This window comes from Schistocerca cancellata, chromosome 6 (assembly GCF_023864275.1).
Source record: "Schistocerca cancellata isolate TAMUIC-IGC-003103 chromosome 6, iqSchCanc2.1, whole genome shotgun sequence".
NCBI classification, from domain to species: domain Eukaryota; kingdom Metazoa; phylum Arthropoda; class Insecta; order Orthoptera; family Acrididae; genus Schistocerca; species Schistocerca cancellata.
This window is the reverse complement of record NC_064631.1, coordinates 702,534,971-702,561,771: the sequence shown is the minus strand read 5'-3', so window position 1 is coordinate 702,561,771 and position 26,801 is coordinate 702,534,971.

Below are 26,801 nucleotides of genomic sequence, written 5' to 3'. Positions count from 1 at the left end.
TGGTAAGGCGGGTACCAGGTTGAGATTCATTGGGAGAGTCCTTAGAAAATGTAGCCCATCAACAAAGGAGGTGGCTTACAAAACACTCGTTCGACCTATACTTGAGTATTGCGCATCAGTGTGGGATCCGTACCAGATCGGGTTGACGGAGGAGATAGAGAATATCCAAAGAAGAGCGGCGCGTTTCGTCACAGGGTTATTTGGTAACCGTGATAGCGTTACGGAGATGTTTAACAAAGTGGCAGACTCTGCAAGAGAGGCGCTCTGCATCGCGGTGTAGCTTGCTCGCCAGGGTTCGAGAGGGTGCTTTTGTGGATGAGGTATCGAATATATTGCTTCCCCCTACTTATACCTCCCGAGGAGATCACGAATGTAAAATTAGACAGATTAGAGCGCGCACGGAGGCTTTCAGACAGTCGTTCTTTCCGCGAACCATACGCGACTGGAACAGGAAAGGGAGGTAATGACAGTGGCACGTAAAGTGCCCTCCACCACACACCGTTGAGTGGCTTGCGGAGTATAAATGTAGATGTAGATGTAGAAGTAGGAAACACTCGAGCACCCACCTTATAGTTATGATCTCTCCCCATGCGATCATCACGCCTTCGGTGCCTTAAAAAGCCTTAGAAGGATCAACGATTCCTGTCAGACGTGGATGAGCAGCAGGCATATACGGACGTCTTCACGCAGCAGGATACGGTGTTTCAGCTAATGGACATCTACAACCTGGTGGGATGACTGCGGAAATGGTCACAGCGGTTCAGCGTACCGATTCTCGACTGTACGGCATTCGAACGGAAACGGTGTTCCAGAGGGCGTGTCCACTGGCGGAGAGCTGGGCGAACGCAGGACAGAAAAATGATTCTCGCGTGAATAGTCAACTCTGCACAAAAGAAAACCGGTTATGAAGACGCTGTCATATAATCATGTACCGTAGCAAGATGTGCTCTGAGGGTTGATCTGTTATTCTGTTATTCTACGCAACCAATTAATCTGAGACGTACCCTTTAGCCTGTGGCTCCTGCAAGATGCAATTTCCACCTCCACACTACTACAGATGTCAGACAGACGCTCCTAACGTTCTAAAGAGAAATGCCTGAAAAACTTTCAGCAATAAATATCTTCTGGAGTCGTCCGCTGTAAGGAAATGATACAAAAATTCACAAAATTTCTTACGTAACTATTGGGGGGTACTTGGGTACTGGAGTAGTGCTAGTTAGTGTAATAAAAACATGAAACTAACGAATGTTATTATTTATGATGCAAAATTCAGAGAAATCACAATGACACTTTTAGTTATGAATTGAACAAGTTATATCCTGGTTGTTTTCGGAATGTGAAGTTACCTTTTAAGGATAGGATTCGCTAATGAAATTGCTATACAAAGTTTAAGATGCTTGTTGCCTTGGCAGAATGCCTGAGAGGTGCGCCTACTCAACTTGAATAATTATTCTTTAGAATGTCGCTATGTACGGTCGAGGCTGTCGTGTGTGATATGCAGTGAAGTGTACTGTTGTGGAGGAAATATGGGGCTGGCAATAGCTGTAGCGCACAATACTGTAAGCTGCGATGACTGCTGTCTGCGACGCTCGCTGTTGACAAATAAGATAACTATCGTTCTATCTGGATTGACCTTCGCCAATCAAACTCTCCCTATGCCTTGATGAAGTCAAGGATTCCTATTCGCACCTAGTCTAACGATTGGCGTGAAACACCGGTCAGATAACCAGTCCACCGCGATGCCACTCAAAATTCGCTTAATCGCAAGGACTCAATATAGAGTCGCTCTTCGATTCGCTCTCGACAGAGGTGCTCTCCCAGTGATGTACTGAGGAGAGACTTGTTCCTCGCTCCAAGAGCGACAACGGAACGGCCTCTCCGCGCCAGACATGAAGGGGTATATCTTTCGGTGTCTCCCATTATTCCTGCAGCTCAAGGCGTCAGAAATATCGTCTGCCAATCAGCATTGCTCTTCTAAAACGGCAGAATGACGTTTCGTTTTAGGCGACCAACCCGGAAACTGGTAGCATTGGCGTTTGGCGTTTGCTGTCTCCCTGTGAAAATCTCTGAAACTGCGTGCTATGTGTAAAGAATGCGTAAGCTGGCCGCTCCCACACAATGTAGCGGAATTTGCTTTTAAGCTGTTCCCCCCTTTCCACTTGGGCCCACACTGTCCGCTACAGGTGGTCACCAGCCTCTCTCCCGCACTAAAAACCTCTATGACCAACGTGTCTGGGATGTATGTATGCACGCCAGCCTCGAGTATTTCAACCACGGTGCGCTCACTTGTCAATTGCATATCGTTTACATGAATTCATACAACATTGACTTTATCTTATAGAGTTTCGGTTCGAATGAAGCGAATCGATGTGCGGAACATGATTGTGAGGGAAGAACATGAAAGCAATGAAGGTCAGGAGACTGCGACGTCTTACAGTGTGTAACAGAAGAATTTCAGTCTAATTGAAAAATAGCATTATTTGATCACGTTTGTGAAACAAAACGTTTATTTTTTATTACAAGAGCGAGATCCCTTGCTGCTGCAAGACGCAGAACGCCTTTCAAGTGTTGGGTAACGGTGCTAGACTCTTCCTGCAGTTTTTATCCTCTTCATAACGGAAAACGGTTGCTTCCAACAATTTGTAGAGACAAACATAGAAATAATGTTAGCTGCATTTCTGTGTAGCTTTGGAAACCTTTTTACATGAACATCTCAACAAATCGGTGTGTTGTCTCATCTGACCTTCGGCAGATGCAATTTTACAGATGAATTAATTCTAACTGCGTTTCCCAAGCACAGTATCAGTTGCAGCGTAAAATGAATGCTAAACAATCTGAATTCATTTTTAGGTTAATTAGATCTTTCAGCCTGATCTAGAAAGACTGACGGAGTTGCACAATATTTTGTTGATAAGCCGCGGAACACGAGTCTGAAGGTAATTCTAGCGAAGAAAGACTTTCGAAAAAACGTTATATTTCGTGTAGCTAACTGCCTTCCAACAGACGTAATTTGTCCATGAATGCATTTATTTTGTTGTACATGCTAGGAATGAGCAGATCCTTTGCTTGAAGTGATCAGTTTAAGTAGTTTAAGTTCATGTCGATGTGACCGAGAAAGGCTACGTCTGCAACCAATACGTCGTCACTGAGTGCAGTCTGCCCGCATCTTGTGGTCGTGCGGTAGCGTTCTCGCTTCCGACGCCCGGGTTCCCGGGTTCGATTCCCGGCGGGGTCAGGGATTTTCTCTGCCTCGTGATGGCTGGGTGTGTGTGATGTCCTTAGGTTACTTAGGTTTAAGTAGTTCTAAGCTCTAGGGGACTCATGACCATAGATGTTAAGTCCCATAGTGCTCAGAGCCATTTGAACCATTTTGAGTGCAGTCTGCGTCTCTCCTTTCACTTCCATAAACACGGTGATTTCCTTCCGAATATCAAAAAAATACTTCGAGAACCTTACCTCTACTAAGCCATCGTATCGCACAATGATAGTTTATGTCTCCATAAGGAGCTTCGAAGTCTTGCAAAAGCTCTTGAACTGGCGGTGATTGACACAATGGTCCGCAGCACAATCCACACATTATACCAGGACATTCTTGACGTCACCATTTGGACGCATACTGTGCAAGGACCTCCTGGTGGAGAAAACAGTGTAAATTGGGTAAATCTTTCCCAAATTCGCTCTCGATTTTTTTCTTTCATGCGAGAGATATCCTTGCTGACTCCCAAACATCTGCGGGGTTCAGTCTGTCGCCACAGAACAGAGTTTGCCCCATGGAAAGGAAATGTTTTCAACGGGTTCACATAGCACCTCAACTATATCGCGATCTGTGGTTGTGCAGTCCGTTGATATAATCTCTAATAGTTCCCCGAAAGCTTACAGTTCGGAGTCAACGCCGTGCACAAATGTTGCAAGCGGTACATAGCCCGTTACATCGTTGGTTTCATCAAATGCCTATGAATAAGCGGCGAGAGCCTAAACTTCCTACTTGAGTTGGTTTTCCAAATCCGCACCAATATCTCGGATCCAACGAGAAGCTGTTTGCTTTGAGAGGCAAACTCCTTCACATTTTCTTACGTTTTCTGGCGTTAAACACTCTGCGACGGCCAGAAAACTGGGTTTAAACAGGGGCTCCATCGAAAACGGCACGCCACTTCTTCCAGTGATGTGTGCAACTTTGTAGCTTGCTCTTAATATTGCACCTTTTTAACGCTTCTCCTCGTCATCTTTTGATGCTACAACGCAGTCCTTGCTATGAATTTTTTCGCTTACTTAACACATGAAACTGTTTGTATACGATGCAGTGTCTATTGTAAATATGTATTGTTAATACTATGTTTAAATTATGTAATATTTAACACTGTCAAGTCAGGGCATCTTTAGTTAACGTAGAAGTCAGAGAGATTGTTTTGTCGCGCCTCTGGGCGCGGGAGCGCGCCAACGGGTAGTAGTAGCAGTGATGCCGTGCTCGGAGTAAGAAGTACAGTCGAGTACTGCTAGTCCTAGCTGTGTTACACCTAACGGCTAGTGTGTGGATCTAAGTACGACAGGGAAGTAACGGTCGGCATATCTGGAAGCATGGCCGGGCAAGTTATTATGGATTAATGGACATAGTGCTGAAGAAACGAGGACTTAAATGTGAAGCGCACTGTGGGCCCAAGTAGCAACAGTGAAAGCCCGATGCCACAATGTGTCGCTGCCGTGGACTTCCGTCGATCCACCGACAACGAGGGAAGTCAGATCTAGGTAATTTTCGTAGGATAAAATTGTAGAAGGCTTGCCAGTGACTGTGCTTTTCTCTGAAGTTGAACAAGTAGTAACAAGTACTTTATAATCATTCCATCAGACAATAGCACCTAGTAGGTTCCTTCCAATCCTTACCTTACTGAACCGAGTGTGCCACGGCATTATCAAGAGAATGTATGTTAATTATCAAATTATTTGAATAGACGGTGAAGAGTAAATTTCAGACTGGTTATCGTAGTTAATTGTTGCACTTAATCAGCTTACGCCAACCGTAGTAACTTAATAATAGACTCAAGTAATAAATTTGATTATTAAGATTTATTTCAATGCATATTCAGCTGAAGTTAATTCAAGGATATTTCATGAAACTATAAAGCTTATTCCACCTGACAATCGCCCAATTAATGAATTATTATCAGTCAAAACATAGTTAATCAATTATTGGCAATATATTCCGTTATTAGTAGATTAAACTGTACAAAGTACCTAATTTTAAAGACGGAATGACAGTCCATTATTCAAAATCTCGATAGATAATTATCTGTGTTGTCAGCATTTAACTTAGCTGACAAATTGCGAACAAAATATGTGTAGTTAGATTGTTATGACATTGTTTTATATGACTACTGAGCCTGACACAGCACTTACGTAGAAGTTCCCGTTCCACCTGCTGCTCTACAAACAGGTAAACTTTAGTTTTGACACAATTATTCACGTACATAACAGTACTGTCGCTCATCAGTTGAGCTGGCGACCGATTTTTTAATTGCTTTTACGACTTAATCATTTCTTTCGGCAAAATTTCCACTGGCAAAATTTATTTCCAAATTATTTCCATTATATCATTTACCGATCGTTATTGAATGAAATTACTCATTCAATAACGATCAAGTTATAACGTCTTCTGTTTCCCGCGGAATTATCATTATTTACTTCGATTTCGGATGCCTTATCCCGACGCGGATCAAACTTCATAATTCACGGTCATTGTCAACTTGTAATTTCGCAAATACCGGGAAGCAGGGGAGTGTTGCAATCTGTCTCAAACTAATTGCACATATAAAGAACATGCAAGAATTCTTAAGACTTTTTTCTGCCTTAGCATTACTTTTTGCTATAGCCTACTTCGCCCTTCACTGTGGCAACTAGCAGCTTTCTAACATCGCCGTAACCCTCATCAAACTGCGCAGCGTGGAGGGACACAAAGTGACGCTGGATATTGTACTCCACTGTGAGAATCATCTTACGGCATACTAGGCACCGAGGCAGCCCAACTTTCTCAACAAATAATTGTTCTTCCCAACAAAAGGAAAAAGGCAACGGGATATTTCGAGACGTCATAGCTATAGCTACGTTCGCCACGAAACGAGAAGCGTTAATAAATCCTATGATGCCAATCGACAGGTGTGCATCCAGGTGTGCACGCACTATAGTCACATAGTGAAGTGGTCTATAATACTAGGGCCAGGCCGTGGGCGAGCTTACGAGCGCACGCGAGCGCCCACGCTCGGTGAGCAAGGCTTGAAGATCATACGGTAGGCACGCGAATGACATAGCAATAAAGCAGAACCAGTTTAAAGACGTATCGATGAAGAGTGCATTTCATGTATTAGTCAGAAAGGAACGTGTCTGCATCTCGTGGTCTAGCGTCTAGTGTTGCTGACGCTGGACAACATGGTTCCGGGTTTGATTCCCAGCCGGTTTCGGGATTTTCTCCGACTGGGGGACTGGATGTTTGTGTTGTCTTCATCATTTCATCATCATTCGGGAAAGGTGCCAAGTATAGAGAGTGAAATAATAGCCACACAGACGAGCGCCCCACAAACCAGACATCATCATCATCATTATGATCATCGAGTAGAACAGAAGTGGTATCTGGCGTTCCGCAAGGTAGTGTCATAGGCCCTCTGTTGTTCCTGATTTATATAAATGATCTAGGTGATAATCTGAGCAGCCCCCTTAGATTGTTTGCAGATGGCGCTGTAATTTACCGTCTAGTAAAATCACCAGACGATCAATTCCAATTAGAAAATAATCTAGAAAGAATTTCTGTATGGTGCGAAAAGTGGCAATTGGCACTAAACAAAGAAAAGTGCGAGGTCATCCACATGGGTACTAAAAGAAATCCGATAAATTTTGGGTATACGATAAATCTCTTAAATCCAAGGGCTTTCAATTCGACTAAATACCTAGGAATTACAATTACGAGGAACTTAAATTGGGAAGACCATATAGATTATACTGTGGGGAAGGCGAAACAAAGACTGTGCTTTGTGGGCACAACACTGAAAAGATGAGACAAACCGCCTAAAGAGACAGCCTACATTACACTTTTCCGTCCTCTGCTGGAATATTGCTGCGCGGTATGGGATCCTTACCAGACAGGATTGACGGACGACATCAAAAAAGTGCAAAGAAATACAGCTCGTTTCGTGTTATCGCGCTATATGGGTGAGAGTGTCACTGACATGACACGCGAGTTGGGGTGGCAGTCACTGAAACAAAGGCGGTTTTCTTTGAGGTGAAATCTATTTACGAAATTTCAATCACCAGCATTCTCTTCCGAATGCGAAATTATTTTCTTGACATCCACCTACGTAGGGAGAAATGGTCATCATAATAAAATAAGAGAAATCAGAACTCGAACGGAAAGATTTAGGTGTTATTTTTTCCCTCGCCGCCCTTCGAGAGTGGAATGGAAGAGTAGTATGAATATGGTTCTATGAACCCTCTGCCTCTTAAGAGTGAATCGCAGAGTAACCATGCAGATATAGATGTAGATCATCTAGAAGCAACCTCATCCAGTTGTTAAGTATCAAAAGTTAACACTGATGACGATGATGATGCTCACACGCAAATACGGACCTGAAGGATATTCCTAGAGACGACGGGGAATAAAAAGATTTCACCGAGGTTGGTTGTAAACTGACTCCGTCGAGTAAAATTTTTTGTAACTCCCCTAGAGACCTAAATCGATAAAAGCACCGTAGATGTTGTTGACAAGGGCACCTCTCCTAATCTTCATCATCAATTTCGTCCAGATTTATCGCATTTGAAAGTCTTGGCCCGAAATGAAAAGACAGAATTGAGAGCTCCAGGTGGCCATACGTTTGAAAAAAATAAGGTTTTTTGTGCTGGTCAAGTGTGGCATGAGCCAATTATGCTAGTGTGGTTTCCACAGAGAGTTTGGTGCAACGTATGCAGTACACAAAGATAATACGAAGGTTGTTGTTTCGAATTCCTACAGGATTTTTTTTTAAATTATTTAATTTTTAAGTTACTCACACTGCAAACAAACCGAAAAAATGCGCAGTATATTATATTTATTAATGTCTTCAAAAAAGGCATTGAATGCGAAGGTAAAGGAAAATAGCGGATTTGCAAAGAAACTTTGAGGAAGGGATTGTCTGGCGGACTCGAGAACTTCATATATATAATTAGACTCATTTACTATTTTACAGTTTTTTTACATACTCTGGGGTAATACCGAGTGTAAAATCAGAGCAAGCAGTAATTTCAGCATCGCATTTTTGCAATTTCGTGTGTATATTACAGTTACTTGACAAACACAAGTGGGTTAACATTCATTTCACCAAATATTGCCTAGGATAACTTGTGATGTAGAAAGAAACGTGTTTAGTTTTCTCTGGATGTGGTTTCCTTTCGTCTCCCTACGAGACAAGGGCATTTTTGAACATTTAGATGCAATTCCTTAACCGTAGATAAAAACAGACATCGCAGGTTTGCACTAGTGGTGTGCATTCGGGGTGGGGGAGGGGGAACATTTTAATTCTGTACGATGACAGTCTTTCTTCATCTCGAATAATCTCGTCGAACAATTGTGTATATGTTTGTCTTCCCTTCTAGTCAGTTAACAGAATAATTTTATTCTCCTGCACACTGAATTTCATCACATCAAATACAATACATTGAGCTTTTTGTTGTTTATTTGCAGTGTAAGTGAACTCAAAATGAAAAACAAAATAAGTTTTTGATTAGAGGCTCGATGCTAACGCTGGCAGCGTACTGTTCCCCACTATTTCCACCTGTAAAATACGCTAATGTAAGAAGCCTAGACTTCGCCTGATCCGCGTCAAAAATGCTATTGCTCTTAAACACTTGATCCTTCGGAGCTTCCACTTACGTCAGTAACGCTCAACACCAACAACTATCATCTAACGCACAATTGCTTACTGATGTTGGAAGTGGCCCGAATAAGGTAGTTCAGGCCCGACACCAATCGATACTACCTGTAGGCATACGTTATGAGACCCCCGCTGCAATCTTCTCCCCGCCAATCAATGGTACGTTCAACAGTCCGCATAATAGGTATTGAGACTGAACATTCGATAACTATGACGTCGATATCGACATCAAATAACAAAAGTTTCATAGTATCGATGGAAATACCAGAGAATTCGTATTGGAAGAATCGAATGATATGTAGGAAAACAAAACCTTTACGTTTAGGGAGAAAGCAAATGCGTGCAGTAAACTAGTAACACAAAGGCAATAGCATAAATTTCAAAGTACTTACTGTCTGAGATGAACATACCAGATTTCTGCAACCTATACGAGCAGTATTAGCTATATACCCTTTACGAAGAAAGAAAGCGTTGAGCCAATACTGAATACTTTGTAGTGAAACACCGGGCACTACAGTATGCGGTGTATGCCTCAACAGCGGACAACACGGTAAGTCATGGCAGCAACCAGACATCTGAGAGGACACCTAATCAGCGTCTCTGGAACGCCATGCTGTTTGCGTGGTTTGTGTGTCATTATGTATGTGTATGTGTGGGCGGTGGGGGAGGGGGCGTTCCAGCAGCTGATGCTGCACGTTGCGTGCAATATGTCACTGCGGACGACCGGGTAAATGTGATTGCACTCCTTCACGATGTAGCTACAGCTGCTGTCGTCACCCTAATTAATCAATTAGCACGTCGTAGCAGGCTCTGACAACATAGTTACTGCATCTCACTGCACACATCGTAAGCTAATCGGTTTCAGAAATGATACACTATCACAGCCAATTCGCTTTCCACTTTAATTGTGCTGGCTAGGATAGTAAACGCATGCGACAACAGGGCACTTGAATTCGCAGTTCGTACATGCAAATACAATTCACAATTTCTGGGTTATAGTAATCATAAAACAACAAACGACATAGCAGTTTAACTATATTTCATGTACTGTATTAGAAACAAAATGGTTCAAATGGCTCTGAGCACTGTGGGACTAAACATCTGAGGTAATCAGTCCCCTAGAACTTAGAACTACTTAAACCTAACTAACCTAAGGACATCACACAACACCCAGTCATCACGAGGCAGAGAAAATCCCTGACCTTGCCGGGAATCGAACCCGGGCTATTAGGAACACTGGACACACTACGACCTCATTAATGATTATATAACACTGCTGAAGGAATGTAACGTAGTTCAAAACACACTCGAATACCGTAACAAATGAAAAAATTCTAATTACAGTGTAAGTATTAGTTAAGAAACTATCTGGTACGTATTTTAATTTCCTTTCGAAGTCTGATGTCATCTGCTATGTTGTGATAATGCTTTTCAGTATTCCTTTTCGTTCTACAAGTAATTAGCCTTCACACCTTTTTAAGCTGCCATTCCTCTCACAACCATGCTCGGGTGTTAATACAAAGTTATGAACTCGATTTAAGCCCAAACGTAAATCGCAATATAGTGAACGCGGTTTGACTTTGAAGTGACAATAAGAGATGGCAGTGCTTACGCAAAGGGCAACAAGTTAGGGGGAGGGGGGTTTATTCGCGAGTCACACACCTGCAAACTTGAACTTGAGCATTGACTATAAATATCATACTGCACAGATGCCAAGCGTAATAAAACGCGCAAATAAATTCATGCAAAAACAACTGTTTTGGACGTCTCCTACCAACACTACCAAATAACGCACAAAGCTGGAGGTTAAGTGATGAAAGAATAGTCGATGATTTCCTCTTTTCAATCGTCAGTAACCTCCAAGAGCTGCATCACCGTCAGCTTTAATGGATGGCTGAAATTTCTTATGAAAAATGAGTCCACGCACGACACGTGTGTGCAGTGTAGTTCCTAGACGAACAAAACGTAATCGTATGTAACACTATTTGTGTAAAATCAATACAACATACTCAAATATGAAAGTGCAACACACATACTAGAATTGATGAGAATGTGACTGAGCTCTAGGTTAGTATTTATTTCTCCAGATGGACATGCTTCGATTGCGTGATTTGTAGAAACTGCCTGAACCTCTGTTTCTGTTATTTCTACTGCCTTCTCCTCCTCTTCCACAGAGCTACTTCGTGGAACTAGTTTAATAGTCTCTCAACGGAGGCCATATTGACACCATTCATTCTTGCTTTGGCTCTAGTGAGCACAAACAGTCATCCACTCTATAATTCTCATCCTAAGATTGTCATACAGGTTTAAACGGCTGATCGTATGCGTGATAACATCGTAAATAGAGATTCACATCTCTTCTGTCAAATTCAACTGTGTAGAGAAAGCTTCCAATTTGAGCAGATTTATTTTAGTCTTATGTGTGGCAGCTAGCTTATCTCTTTATGACTGACTGATACGATCCACACGATGCACAGTCATACCCACACACACACTCGAACAACAGGGAATATAGTAAAATAGGTAACAGATAAAATATGCAAACTATTATAGTTGTTGTACTCGGGATCTGACGCTCCGCTGTTCTGGAGGATCACTGATCTGCTGTAGGATAGTGGTGGTATCCTGATAGTCACGAAAATAATGACCATACCGGAAACATAAATTTATCGCTGCCATGTCACATTGAGTACTGGCAGAACTCACAAAAGAAATAAGCTTCAACCGTTTTTCAGACTGGATATTTGACCGGATTTTGCCGGTGTAATAACTGATACACAGGTATCGCACCTCAGCAGTGACGGAAGGTCAATTACATATTAAAATATCTAGCAGTCGAATTATTATTTCACTGAAAAACAAAGGATGGAAGCATGGTTCTCATACGCCTAAACACAGTTTCGTAAAAAGCAAATTGCGGTGCGTTGTTCAAATAAGTTCGGTAAAATCTCATCCCTTCTGTGACGCGTACCAACAATAAATACCACAGTCTTGGGTTCGCGTTTTATGTCACTAAATCGAAGCTTAGATGCTTCATAGTTTAAATCATTATAAAAAAGTAATCCTCCAACTGTTCACTTATTCCACATTGCTAAAACAACTGGTACGTTTACAAACTAACAGACCTTTCTCAGAATTGCAACACACTCGCAACTTGCCGTTTTACACAACACACTTTCGCTTTGAATCAATTCGCTCATAGACCCTGTCTTTGTCATTCGCCAATTCTTACGCAGATATGACTTTCGCAGCTGGGCCTCAGCTTTCAGAAATACACAAATAAAATATACCTTTTTCTTCCAGTGGTCACTGTCTTCTGCATCTTTCTCCTGTTTCGTTGAGTCCAGGAAGCAAAAGAATTCTTGCTCTTGCTGCAAATGTTATAGCGTAGACAAATCAAATTCGCTAACTCCTACTAGTGCTGTGTTTTCCTAATATATTCCCTGTTTCGTCACAAAATCTCTCTGGTAGACCTTCTTACAGGTGTTGAGCTTTACGTTACAGTATCTTTAGCTCACTACGCCATCCATCGTACTAACTGCCGATAAGGCTTCGATCCTCAAAAAGTTTATGTTTTCTAACTAAAGTTCTGCTGCGTCTGACTTATTCGCTATAACATTTTCTGCGACGTTCTGCCTCCCATTGTGTAGCGCGTTCACTCAATCTAGTTTCTTCTGGTAGGCAAGATGGGTTACTAAATTCTCTGTCGACCTTTGACTCATCAAGTGCGAACATCATCTATCCAGGACATAAAATTTCTTAATTATTATTCTATTCTCTGGAGGAAACAAAGCAGTTTGTGTATTTGCGATTGAATGTATTATTAATGCACATATATGATGAAACTTATATTTGCATAGGTATGCACTGCAGATGACGAAGAAATTAATGAAATGTATGATGAGATAAAAGAAATTATTCAGGTAGTGAAGGAAGGTGAAAATGTAATAGTCGGGGTTGACTGGAATTCCATAGTAGGAAAAGGGAGAGAAGGAAACACAGCAGGTGAATATGGATTGGGGGTGAAAAATGAAAGAGGAAGCAACCTGGTAGAATTCTGCACAGAGCTAAACTTAATCTTATCTCACACTTGGTTTAAGAATCATGAAAGAAGGTTGTATACATAGAACAAGCCTGGAGCTACTAGAAGGTATAAGATAGATTATATAACTGTAAGACGGAGATTTAGGAACCAGATTTTAAATTGTAAGACATTTCCAGGGCCAGATGTGGACTCTGACCACTACCTATTGGTTATGAACTGTAGATTAAAACTGAAGAAACTGCAAAAAGGTGGTAATTTAAGGAGATGGGACCTGGATAAACCGACTAACCCAGAGGTAGTACAGAGTTTCTGGGAGAGCATAAGGGAACAATTGACAGGAATGGGGGAAAGAAATACAGTACAAGAAGAATGGGTAGCTTTGAGAGATGAAGTCGTGAAGGCAGCACAGGATCAAGTAGGTAAAGAGACGAGGGCTAGTAGAATTCCTTGCGTAATAGAAGAAATACTGAGTTGAATTGATGAAAGGAGAAAATATAAAAATGCCGTAAATCAAACAGGAAAATGGGAATACAAACGTCTCAAAAGTGAGATTGACAGGAAGTGCAAAATGGCTAAGCAGGGATGGCTAGAGGACCAATGTAAGGATGTAGAGGATTATCGCACTAGGGGCAGGGTGAATACAGCCTACAGGAAAATTAAACAGACCTTTGGAGAAAAGAGAACCACTTGTATGAATATCAAGAGCTCAGATGGAAACTCAGTTCTAAGCAAAGAAGGGAAAGTAGAAAGATGGAAGGAGTATATAGAGTGTCTATACAAGGGCGATGTACTTGAGGAAAATAATATGGAAATGGAAGAGGATGTAGATTGGGATGAAATGGGAGATATGATTCAGCGTGAAGAGTTTGACAGAGCACATTCCATTAGAACTTCTAACAGGCTTGGGAGGGCCAGTCCCGACCAAAATCTGCCATCTGGTAAGCAAGATGTATGAGACAGGCGAAATACCCTCAGACTTCATTAAGAAGATAATAATTCCAATCCCAAAGAAAGCAGGTGTTGACAGATGTGAAAATTACCGAACTATTAGTTTAATAAGTCACAGCTGCAAAATACTTACGCAGATTCTTTACGGACGAATGGAAAAACTGGTAGAAGCCGACCTCGGGGATGATCAGTTTGGATTCAGCAGAAATATTGGAACATGTGAGGCAATACTGACCCTATAACTTATCTTAGAATAAAGATTAAGAAAAGGTAAACCTACGTTTCTAGCATTTGTAGACTTAGAGAAAGCTCTTGACAATGTTGATCGGAATACACTGTTTCAAATTCTAAAGGTGGCAGTAGTCAAATACAGGGAGCGAAGGTTATTTACAATTTGTACAGAAACCAGTTGGCAGTTATAAGAGTCGAGGGACATAAAAGGGAAGCAGTGGTTAGGAAGGGAGTGAGACAGGGTTGTAGCCTCTCCCTGATGTTATTCAATCTGTATATTGAACAAGCAGTATAGGAAACAAAAGAAGACATCGGATTAGGTATTAAAGTCCATGGAGAAGAAATAAAAACTTTGATGTTCGCCGATGACATTGTAATTCTGTCATAGACAGCAAAGGACTTGGAAGGGCAGTTGAACGGAATAGACAATGCCTTGAAAGGAGGATATAAGATAAATATCGATAAAAGCAAAACGTGGAGAAGGGAACGTAGTCGAATTATGTCGGGTGATGCTGAGGGATTTAGATTAGGAAATGAGACAGTTAAAGTAGTAAAGGAGTATTGCTATTTTGCAAGCAAAATATCTGATAACGGTCGAAGTAGAGGGGATATAAAATGTAGACTGGCAATGGCAAGGAAAGCGTTTTTGAAGAACAGAAGTTTGTTAACATCGAGTATAGATTTATGTGTCAGGAAGTGGTTTCTGAAAGTATTTGTCTGGAGTGTAGCCATGTATGGAAGTGAAACGTGGACAACAAATAGTTTGGACATGAAGATAGAAGCTTTCGAAATGTGGTGCTGCAGAAGAATGCTCAAGATTAGATGAGTAGATCACATAACTAATGAGTAGTACTGAAGAGAATCGGTGAGATGCGGAATTTGTGGCACACAACTTGAGTAGAAGAAGGGATCGGTTGGTACGACATGTTCTCAGGCATCAAGGGATCACCAATTTAGTACTGGAGGGCAGTGTGGAGAGTAACAATCGTAGAGGGAGACCAAGATATGAATACACTAAGCAGATTCAGAAGGATGTAGGTTGCAGTAGGTACTGGGAGATGAAGTAGCTTGCACAGGATAGAGTAGCATGGAGAGCTGCATCAAAGCAGTCTCAGGATTGAAGACCACAACAACAAAATGCAGTGATAAAAATAGCAAGTTAATTTTTACGTTTGGCTTTTTGTCATTACTGTATTGGAAGAAGTGATCATTTCTAAATAAATGTTAAATTGAAGAGATTATTCACAAGCGGTACACCAACAGCTGCAGACATTTATTTAAACCTTCCGCGTACGCAACGAGTTACGTATCCTAGAAGCGGCACTCTACCAGATTTGTGACGTCACTTTAGGCTATTTCACGTCGAAATGCCATTTCCTCACATGAAATACAAAATAAGTTTTGCGATATTTCGGTGAAGTATCATGTAAAATGAAACTAACAGGAAGCAAGAACACTCCCTACACCACAAGCAGAATGCTTGATGCCTGCAGAAAGCAAGACGTCATATTGTATTTGTCGTGTTCAGCAGAAGCCACTGGATACAATTTTCCTCATCTTATGCGACAAAATTCTGCTAGCTAAAAGTGCCAAGAACAGCGCCTTACTTGACACGTGGCAGTTCATCCTAGCCGGAATATAGAATTTCTATGAACAAATTCCAAGTGATTTAAAAATTTACACGTCTGTCATTCGTAACCAGATTGACTGTGGGCAGAAAATGTAGTGCTGACTACAAATGTTTAGTGTAATCACAACATGAATAGTGCAAAATTTTTCCGTATAATCTACTGCTGCTTGTGCAGTCTGGTGCTTCAGTAAACATTATATGTAATACCTGTGTTGTTATACTTTTACAAAATAAGATTTCTATTTATCGAATATGAGTCAGAAAAACCAGAGTATATCAGCAGCACAGATGCAGTGCTGCTTGTCCAGGAAAATTAAGAAAATAATGTTGTTTTTTCAAATATAAGTAACTGTGTAAAAACTGTTACAAAAATTTGGAAAATGTCGTAGTTCCTCATGCACACTGCGCGCATCAAGAAAGCCCAAATAAGTAAGCATAAAATTGGTATACAAGTACGTTAGCATAAAATATAATTATATCTCTAAGAGAAGCCCGTATCTCACTAGTTGCTTACTGTAACAGACGTATTTTCTCAACAACATGAAAACGAAAATACTTATTGAAAGCTTCGTGTATAAAATTGTTAGAGTAACAGAAACATTTAGTGTAAAGTATACAGATAACTCAGACGCTGAATTTGCGATAGTCTACCTCTAGTTTTTAAATGAGGAACTCTTAAGGCTATAGGAACATAAATTGTGACTACGACTGACTTCATAAATCACATACGAAAGAGAAACACGAGCCACAAATCCGCTCAGCGTGCAGCCAGAACGTCGAGTGTTGCGCAACGTAACTCGTTGCTGTCACACGTCGTATCACTTATTTACTCGGGACTGGGAAGAGGTATCGCTGTCCTTCAACCGTTAAAAACAGCTTTGATTTGTTAGCTATATTGCATACGCGTCAATGTAAATCCCACCAAACGTAAACAGACCAGCGACTACATTTTTCACAGCAATTTTTTCATAATATGACCAATGGTTTATTCGTTTTGGATGTATCACGATAATTCTGGGAAATAATGAAAATAAAAACAGTTCACTGTAAGCCAGTGATGTCTGACTGTAAGACGTCAAAAATCAATTTTTTAAGGTATAGTTTCCTGAAATGAAATGAGAAAGACAGCACAAACCCGAATCCCAAAACTATGATTTTTAATTTCTTACGCGAAAAGTAAGAGTTTCACTTCCTGCCGAGACGTATGAAGCTTTCCTTCGCCTAAATAAAACAGGCTTTCTTGACACATCGGATGTTCCCAATTAATGAAAACAGCTGCGCAATATCTGGGCGTCCCCGCTATGCGTCCCTTCGGTGTGTCAATTGTAGCGATAAGCAGACGTGAAGTATACTGCGAAGCGACATGACCCAGCGACGGTATCCTTGTGTCATTGATCCGTTTGTTAATATGGCGATGACGCGAAACAGAGCCACGTCCGCAGCAGCAGACATCTACGCCACACCATTTCTGAGTGAAGTGGACTTTGTGTGCCAGCAAAGAGTAGAGCGGTGATATTTCTGTCATCCCAGCATCATGATAATTCAAGTACTAACAAAGCAAGTGACTTCCAGCCAGGAATTATAATGCATTACAATTTTACCGAATGTGTTACTGACGTGATGGAATGAGTGAATATAAGGGCTCAAGATCCCCCACACGATAACCTATGAAACTCTTCTTCAATTAGAAGTCAAACCTGGCAGCATAAGACGAAATATCATCGGCGTCTGTTCCTATTTCCTTTGGTAGAAGAAATGTTGCATTGAATAACGAGCAATAGATGGAAAGAACGTGCATGAACATGTTCTCAGTGTGATGAATCTGATGAACGTACCTGTGAAAACACTCAACAGGACCAACCTAAAGAAAAATCTCGAGATAAGCAATGTGGAAGATGCTCCCTCTGTGAATCAAGCAAAGAGAGGAAGACAGGATGGAAGTGTGACGACTGTAATGAATGGATCTGCTAGGATCACCCAAATTAGGCAATCTGTGTAGTTTGCAAAAAATGTTCCAGCTTACGTTCCTGTCTTTAATTACAAATTCTCTTTAGCAACAAAAGAAGTAGATTAACATTGCGTTGTAACATTTAAATCAAAATTAGATTTTAGTATACTGTAATGAAACAAGTTAGGACAAATATGTAACTTAATATATCTTTAACTACTTTATACGGTAACTAACATGCAAAACTATGAAAGAATGTATCTTGTATTCGTAATAGAGTTCAGATAATAATTTACGATATAAAATACTGTTCATACTTAAAAAAAGCGTAGTGGTTACTAAATATATTCTACCTCAGTCGACCAAATGTTAATACAGATCTCTCTACTGCAACTTTATTCCTCACATATAAGCACAATTTGAAGAGCAAAATAAGAAAACACATTAACATAGCATTGAAAATAATATCTCGTTAATTGCAAGCACATTGCGAAATACTTGGTGCAAATCTACATGCATGCCACAACTGTTTTACTGTACAACAGTGAAACACTACAACGGCAAAGGAAATTCTTTCTCTCCATAAGTACGCAATAGCAATAAACAACAGCTACACAAATTACAGAAACTAGAAGAAAAAATCAGAAAATTCCAGTGAGATATCCTCGGCTAAGGGTCGACATATGAAGCATCCCCTTACAAAAATTAATGAATTACTGTGCTGATAAACCTCTTACATTATTTGATCTTCAAACAGCTGAGCAGAACTGAATGTACTCAGACATTTCGCTCTTTACCTATTCTGATCAACACTAAACTGACACACAATATTTTTTGCGCAACGCAATCTGACTTTCAATAATACCTACAAAACAATGGCCTTGACTGACAATACCTATACATTTCATGAAACACTTACCTCACAAAAATCTTCGTTAGTCGAATTACTGCAATACAGCGAGTGCCACTACTTCCAGCTAAATAAAAGATTCAACCTACTGAAGGCACTAACTACTGATAGGCATAGTTAGCAAATGAAAGATTTTGATAGAGAACTAACAATTTATTTACCTTAATAGTGCTCAAAATTCATAAGATATATAGCAGTTTATGACATCCAGTCTTACAAATTTACTGTCTCTGATGTACACACGTCCAGATCATCCGCTCTCAAAACTCCGCCATTTCTCTCCCCACATCCACCACTGCTGGCGGCTCACCTCCAACTGCGCAACCCTACGCGCTGTTAACAGCCAACTGCCCCACGCTACAATAGCGAATATTACAACAATGCCAACCAGCCACAGACTGCACACAGCACATCCAGTGACTTTCATACAGAGCGCTACGTGGCGTTTCCAAAAAAAAAACCTAAACAGCCTACTTACACAGCTAGCAAAAAATTCTTGCTCTTGCTGCAAATGTTACAGCATACACAAGTGATATTCGCTAACTCTAACTAGTACTGTGTTATCCTAATATATTTCCTCCTTCGTCACGAAACCTCTCTGGTAGACCTTCTTACAGTTGTTGAGCTTTACGTTACAGTATCTTTACCTCACTACGCCGTCCATCGTACTAAATGCCTATAAGGCTTCGATCCTCAAAATGTTTATGTTTTCTAACTGATGTTCTGCTGCGTCTCACTTTCTCGCTATAACATTTTCTTCATCATTCTGCCTCCCATTGGGTAGCAAGTCGACTAAATCTAATTTTTCAGGAAGGCAGGTTGGGTTACTAAATTCTCTGTTGACCTTTGACTCATAAGTGCGGATATCATGAATCCAGGCCATAAATTTTCTTAATTATTATTATATTCTCTGGAGGAAACCTTAAGCAATTTTTTTATTTGCGATTTAATGTATTATTAATGCAGATATATGATGAAACCTATATTTGCATAGGTATGGACTGCAGATGACGAAGAAACTGATGAAATGTAGATGAGATGAAAGAAATTATTCAGGTAGTGAAGGAAGACGAAAATTTAATAGTCATGGAAGACTAGAAGTCGACAGTAGGGAAAGGGAGAGAAGGAAACATAGTAGGTGAATATGGATTGCTGAAAAGAAATGAAAGAGGAAGCCACCTGGTAGAATTATGCACAGAGCGAAACTTAATCATAGCTAACGCTTGGTTCAAGAATCATGAAAGAAGGTTGTATACATGGAAGAAGCCTGGAGATACTAGAAGGTATAAGATAGATTATGTAATGGTAAGACAGAGATTTAGGAACCACATTTTTAATTGTAAGACATTTTAGGGGTAGATGTGGACTGTGACCACAATTTATTGGTTACGAAATGTAGATTAAAACTGAGAAAACTGCAAAAAGGTGGGAATTTAAGGAGATGGGACCTGGATAAACCGACTAAACCAGAGGTAGTACAGAGTTCAGGGAGAGCATAAGGGAACAACTGACAGGAATGGGGGAAAGAAATACAGTAGAAGAACAATGGGTAGCTTTGAGGGATGAATTAGTGAAGGCAGCAGAGGATCAAGTAGGTAAAAAGACGAGGGGTAGTAGAAATCCTTGAGTAACAGAAGAAATGTTGAATTTAATTGATGAAAGGTGAAAATATAAAAATGCAGTAATTCAAGCATGCAAAAAGGAAATGAGATTGACAGGAAGTGCAAAATGGCTAAGCAGGGATGGCTTGAGGACCAATGTAAGGATGTAGTGGCTTATCTGACTAGGGGCAAGATAGATACTGCGTACAGGAAAATTAAATAGATGTATGAGACATGCGAAATACCCTCAGACTTCAAGAAGAATATAATAATTCCAATCCCAAATAACGCAGGTGAAGACAGATATGAAAATTACCGAACTATCAGTTTAATGAGTCACAGTTGCAAAATACTAAAGCAAATTCTTTACGGACGAATGGAAAAACTGGTAGAAGCCGACCTCAGGGACGATCAGTTTGGATTCCGCAGAAATATTGGAACATGTGCGGCAATTCTGACCTTACTACTTATCTGAGAATAAAGATTAATGAAAGGCAAACCTACGTTTCTAGCATTTGTGGTCTTAGAGAAAGCTTTTGACAATGTGGACGGGAATACTCTCTTTCAAATTCTAAAGGTGGAAGGGTTAAAAAACAGTGGGCGGAAAGCTATTTACAACTAGTACAGAAACCAGATGGCAGTTATGAGAGGAGAGGGACATGAAAGGGAAGCAGTGGTTGGGAAGGGAGTGAGACAGGGTTGTAGCCTCCCCTGATGTCATTCAATCTGTATATTGAACAAGAAGTATAGGAAACAAAAGAAAAATTCGGAGTAGGTATTAAAATCCATGGAGAAGAAATAAAAACTTTGAGGTTCGCCGATGACATTTTAATTCTGTCAGAGACAGCAAAGGACTTGGAAGAGCAGTTGAACGGAATGAACAGTGTCTTGAAAGGAGGACATAAGATAAACATCGACAAAAGCAAAACGAGGATAATGGAATGTAGTCGAATGAAGTCGGGTGATACTGAGGGAATTAGATTAGGAAATGAGACATTTAAAGAATAAAAGGAGTTTTGCTTTTTGAGGAGCAAAATAACTGATGATGATCGAAGTAGACAGGATATAAAATGTAGACTGGCAATCGCAAGGAAAGCGTTTCTGAGGAAGAGAAATTTTTTAACATCTAATATAGATTTAAGTGTCGAAAAATAGTTTCTGAAGGTATTTGTATGGAGTGTCGCTATGTATGGAAGTGAAAAGTGGACGATAAATAGTTTGGACAAGAAGAGAATAGAAGCTTTCGAAATGTGGTGCTACAGAAGAATGATGAAGATTAGATAGGTAGATCACATAACTAATGAGGAGGTATTGAATAGAATTGGTGAGAAGACGAGTTTGTGGCACAATTTGACTAGAATAGATCGGTTGGTAGTATAGTATTGGAGGGCAGCGTGGAGGGTAAAAATCGTAGAGGGAGACAAAGAGATGAATGCACTAAGCAGATTCAGAAGGATATAGGTTGCAGTAGGTACTAGGAGCTGAAGAAGCTTGCACAGGATAGAGTAGCATGGAGAGCTGCTTCAAACCAGTCTCAGGATTGAAGACCACAACAACAACATGCACTGATAAAAATAGCAAGTTAATTTTTACGTTAGTCGTGATCATTTATAAATAAACATTACATTGAAATTGTTCGCAAGCAGTACCCCAGCAGCTGCAGACATTTATTAAAAACTTCGGCATACGCAACGGGTTACATAAACTTGAAGCGGCACTCTACCAGATTTGTGTCGTCACTTCATGCTATATCACGTCGAGATACCATTATCTCATATGAAATAAAAAATAAGTTTCGCGATATTTCGGTGACGTATAAAGTAAAATGTAACTAATAGGAAGCAATAATACTCCCTACGTCACAAGCAGATTGCTTGATGCCTGAAGAAAGCAAGACGTCATATTGTACTTGTCGTGTTCGGCAGAAGCCACTGGATACAATTTTCGCCATCTTATGTGCTAAAATTCTGCTAGCTAAAAGTGCCAAGAACAGCGCCTTACTTGACACGTGGCAGTACATTCTAGCTGGAAAATGGAATTTCTATGTAGAAATACCAAGTGAATGAAGGCTTTGCACGTCTGTCTGGCTTAATCAAATTTACTGTGGACAGATAATGTAGTGCTGACTTCACATATTTAGTGTGATTACAACATGAATTGTGTAAAATTTTTCCGTATAATCTACTGCTGCTTGTGCAGACTGGTACTTCAGTAAACATTATATGTAATACCTGTGTTGTTATACTTTTACAAAATAAAATTTCTATTTATCGAGTATGAGACAGAAAAAGCAGAGTATTTCAGCCGCACAGATTCAGTGCTGGTTGTCCAGGAAAATGAAGAAAATAAGGTTGTTCTTTCAAATATAAGTAACTGCGTAAAAACTGTTACGAAATTCAGGAAAATGCCGTTGTTCCTCATACACACTGCGCGCATCAAAAAAGTCCATATAAGTAAGCATAAATTAGGTATGCAAGTACGTTAGCATAAAATAAACTCCTGGAAATGGAAAAAAGAACACATTGACACCGGTGTGTCAGACCCACCATACTTGCTCCGGACACTGCGAGAGGGCTGTACAAGCAATGATCACACGCACGGCACAGCGGACACACCAGGAACCGCGGTGTTGGCCGTCGAATGGCGCTAGCTGCGCAGCATTTGTGCACCGCCGCCGTCAGTGTCAGCCAGTTTGCCGTGGCATACGGAGCTCCATCGCAGTCTTTAACACTTATGGTATCCACTCTGAGGTACTAAAACAGATAGCACCGCAGATCACCCCATACCTCACAACTCTGCTGAACGACGCATTAAGGCTAGGCCGTGTGCCTGCAGTGTGGAAAGCCTCTAGGGCGGTCATCATCAAAAAAGCACCAGACAAAGACCCCTCAGAACTCAAAACATACAGACCCATATGCCTCATCAATACACTTGCTAAAACACAAGAAAAACTCTTTTGCAAAAGACTACAAACACATCGCACACTTCGGGGACTGACACCACACCAATATGGCTTTCGGGAAGGAAAGTCTATTGACGATGCAATCAACAAAGCACTTCAAATTGTACACAACACACCTACAAAGTACACACTAGCCATTATGATTGACATCTCGGGTGCATTTGATAATCTATGGTGGCCGGCCCTCTTCAAGAGGCTCAGACACCTGCAGGTACCGGAATCCCTGTACAACAGTCTTGTAGACTACTGCAGGGACAGAACAGTCGCTTGGCACATGGACGACAAGAAAGTAATCAAACGCATTACCAAAGGTTGTCCACAAGGATCGATCTGCGGCCCCATCTTCTGGGACATAATGTTAGAACCGCTCCTAGAATTACTTGAGGAGCACAATGCGACAGATGGAGTTGTCGCTTACGCTGACGACCTGCTTGTGGTAGTGTCAGCAAACAACCGTGCCCAGCTAGAAGACAGAGCCAATGATACACTCACAACAATTACACAATGGTGCACAGACAACAAGCTCAAGGTAGCAGAAAATAAAACAACTTACACACTACTAAAGGGCATCCTGCATAGGAACCCAGCAGTCAAAATCGGGGACACAAACATTAAAAGATCAAAAGTAACACGCTACCTTGGAGTCTACATAGACGAACGGTTGAACTTCCACGAACACATACGAATATCCACGGACAAAGCAGAAAAAATACTGCACAAACTGGCAAGGCTAAACTCGAAACAATACAGACTACCACTGTCAGTCATACGAACATATCATTGCGCTCTCTTCGAGTCGGTACTATGTTTTGCTGCCAGCACGTGGGCCCATAGACTCAGCCTATCCACTAACAGAACCGCCGTACGGCGGGGGCAAAGAAGCATTCTGCTTCGACTAACAGGGGCCTTCAACACAACCTCAGTCGACGCACTTTGCGTCGTGATGGGAATCTTCCCAATAGACGTAACCATAAGATACCGTGCGGCAAAGTACTGGCTAAAGATGGGGAAACTAGACCAGGTTCGGCAGATCACTGGTGAACCATATGCTACATCACGTCAACTCAAAGCATGGCGAGTGGATACCTGGCAGAGCGAGTGGGCTAACAGCGATAAGGGCCGACGAGTCTATAGCTTTTTCCCTGACATCAAAGAACGATTAAGACTGAAGCATATCGATCCTAGCCGCGGTATGGTACATTTTCTGACAGGCCACGGCCCTTATCCCACGCACCTGAGCCGCATGAGTCTGCAGCAGACTACCAGATGCACATGTGGGGAAGAAGGCTCCCCAGAACACACTGTCCTATTCTGCGGGCAACGCACAAACATTAGACACACACTACACATTACCCGGCAGAATACCCAAGATGAAATATACACCATTCTACGAGACCCAGACCTATGTGACAAACTTAATACACTAACTGACGAAATATCCAGGTCCCTGTATACCGAATATCTAAACAATAGACCATTCAGAAGGCAAGGCCGGGGACGCAGACCACAGAGTGCCCATGAGATGGATAGCAGTACAAACACCTCGGGCGAAGACACAGATGTTGAGATAAGCCATGTCGACGACCCATTGTGGCAACCTGCGTATGAGTAGTCTAGGTACCTGAACAACATCCAACACTAAAGAACACACACATGCACACAAAATCACAAATGAGTAATAGTCAAAATCCAGGCACTTACCACAGGGACCTACGCATCCTGGCGAGAAGCAACACCCAGCCTGGATGGAAGGATCTTAATTGTGGTTCCCCTTAGCTGGGCCCAACCCGACGGATACTTAACGTAGATCGGGGAAAACCACCGTCCAGGCTGAGTTGCCGCGTAACCAGGAGGCGGGAACTGGTCTTACATGCATATGTACACACATACACACACACGCACATAGCACATACATACAAGAACACACACAAGAGGATATGCAGTCAAAAGGTGACATGACACCTGTAAACAAGGGTTAACTCCAAGATAGGCACCTACCATATGAACCTACGCCTCCCGACGAGAGACAACACTGGGCCTGGATGGAAGGATCTTAATTGTGGTTCCCCTTTGCTGGGCCCAACCCGACGGATACACAATGTAGATCGGGGAAAACCACCGTCCAGGCTGAGTTGCCATATAGCCGGGAGGTGCCAATCATTCATCAAGCGAGAACTTGTCTGACAAGCACACATACACACCCACAACCACACATAATGACACACACACAGACCTAAACAAATTCAATAAAATCACTCCATCACATCTAGACTAGTTAATATTTAATTTTGCGCTATGTAATAGTAAAAAGCTAACTAAGTTTACAAGTACATATGTGAACTGTGAGTGGCGGCCAGCGTCTTGAAGGTCATTCCAAGACCCTGTCCGCAACCCACACATAGGTGGTGGTAATTTCTCTATCCTTTTCTTTCCTATCTTTCTGTTTACTCCTTCTTAAATTCAAAATGAAATTGTTTTCCATTTCCGTATTATTTATATTATTTGTAACGTATCTAAAAGCTGCACAACGAACAAGTAACGTAAAAGCCCGCCTCCACGTGGCAAGACTTGGGCAACAGTGTGAGTGGGATCGGGAACAGGGGAGGTAACTCACATAACCACTCCTGGGCCCGAGCCCAGTCACAGTGGCTAAGAGGCTTAATACGACCCACCATATGCAATTAGAAGGTGGGTCAATAAATAAAGAGCAGCAAAAAAAAAAAAAAAAAAAAAAAAAAAGTCTTTAACACTGGTAGCATGCCGCGACAGCGTGGACGTGAACCGTATGTGCAGTTGACGGACTTTGAGCGAGGGCGTATAGTGGGCATGCGGGAGGCCGGGTGGACGTACCGCCGAATTGCTCAACACGTGGGGCGTGAGGTCTCCACAGTACATCGCTGTTGTCGCCAGTGGTCGGCGGAAGATGCACGTGCCCGTCGACCTGGGACCGGACCGCAGCGACGCACGGATGCACGCTAAGACCGTAGGATCCTACGCAGTGCCGTAGGGGACCGCACCGCCACTTCCCAGCAAATTAGGGACACTGTTGCTCCTGGGGTATCGGCGAGGACCATTCGCAACCGTCTCCATGAAGCTGGGCTACGGTCCCGCACACCGTTAGGCCGGCTTCCGCTCACGCCCCAACATCGTGCAGCCCGCCTCCAGTGGTGGCGCGACAGGCGTGAATGGAGGGACGAATGGAGACGTGTCGTCTTCAACGATGAGAGTCGCTTCTGCCTTGGTGCCAATGATGGTCGTATGCGTGTTTGGCGCCGTGCAGGTGAGCACCACAATCAGGACTGCATACGACCGAGGCACACAGGGCCAACACCCGGCATCATGGTGTGGGGAGCGATCTCCTACACTGGCCGTACACCACTGGTGATCGTCGAGGGGACACTGAATAGTGCACGGTACATCCAAACCGTCATCGAACCCATCGTTCTACCATTCCTAGACCGGCAAGGGAACTTGCTGTTCCAACAGGACAATGCACGTCCGCATGTATCCCGTGCCACCCAACGTGCTCTAGAAGGTGTAAGTCAACTACCCTGGCCAGCAAGATCTCCGGATCTGTCCCCCATTGAGCAGGTTGGGACTGGATGAAGCGTCGTCTCACGCGGTCTGCACGTCCAGCA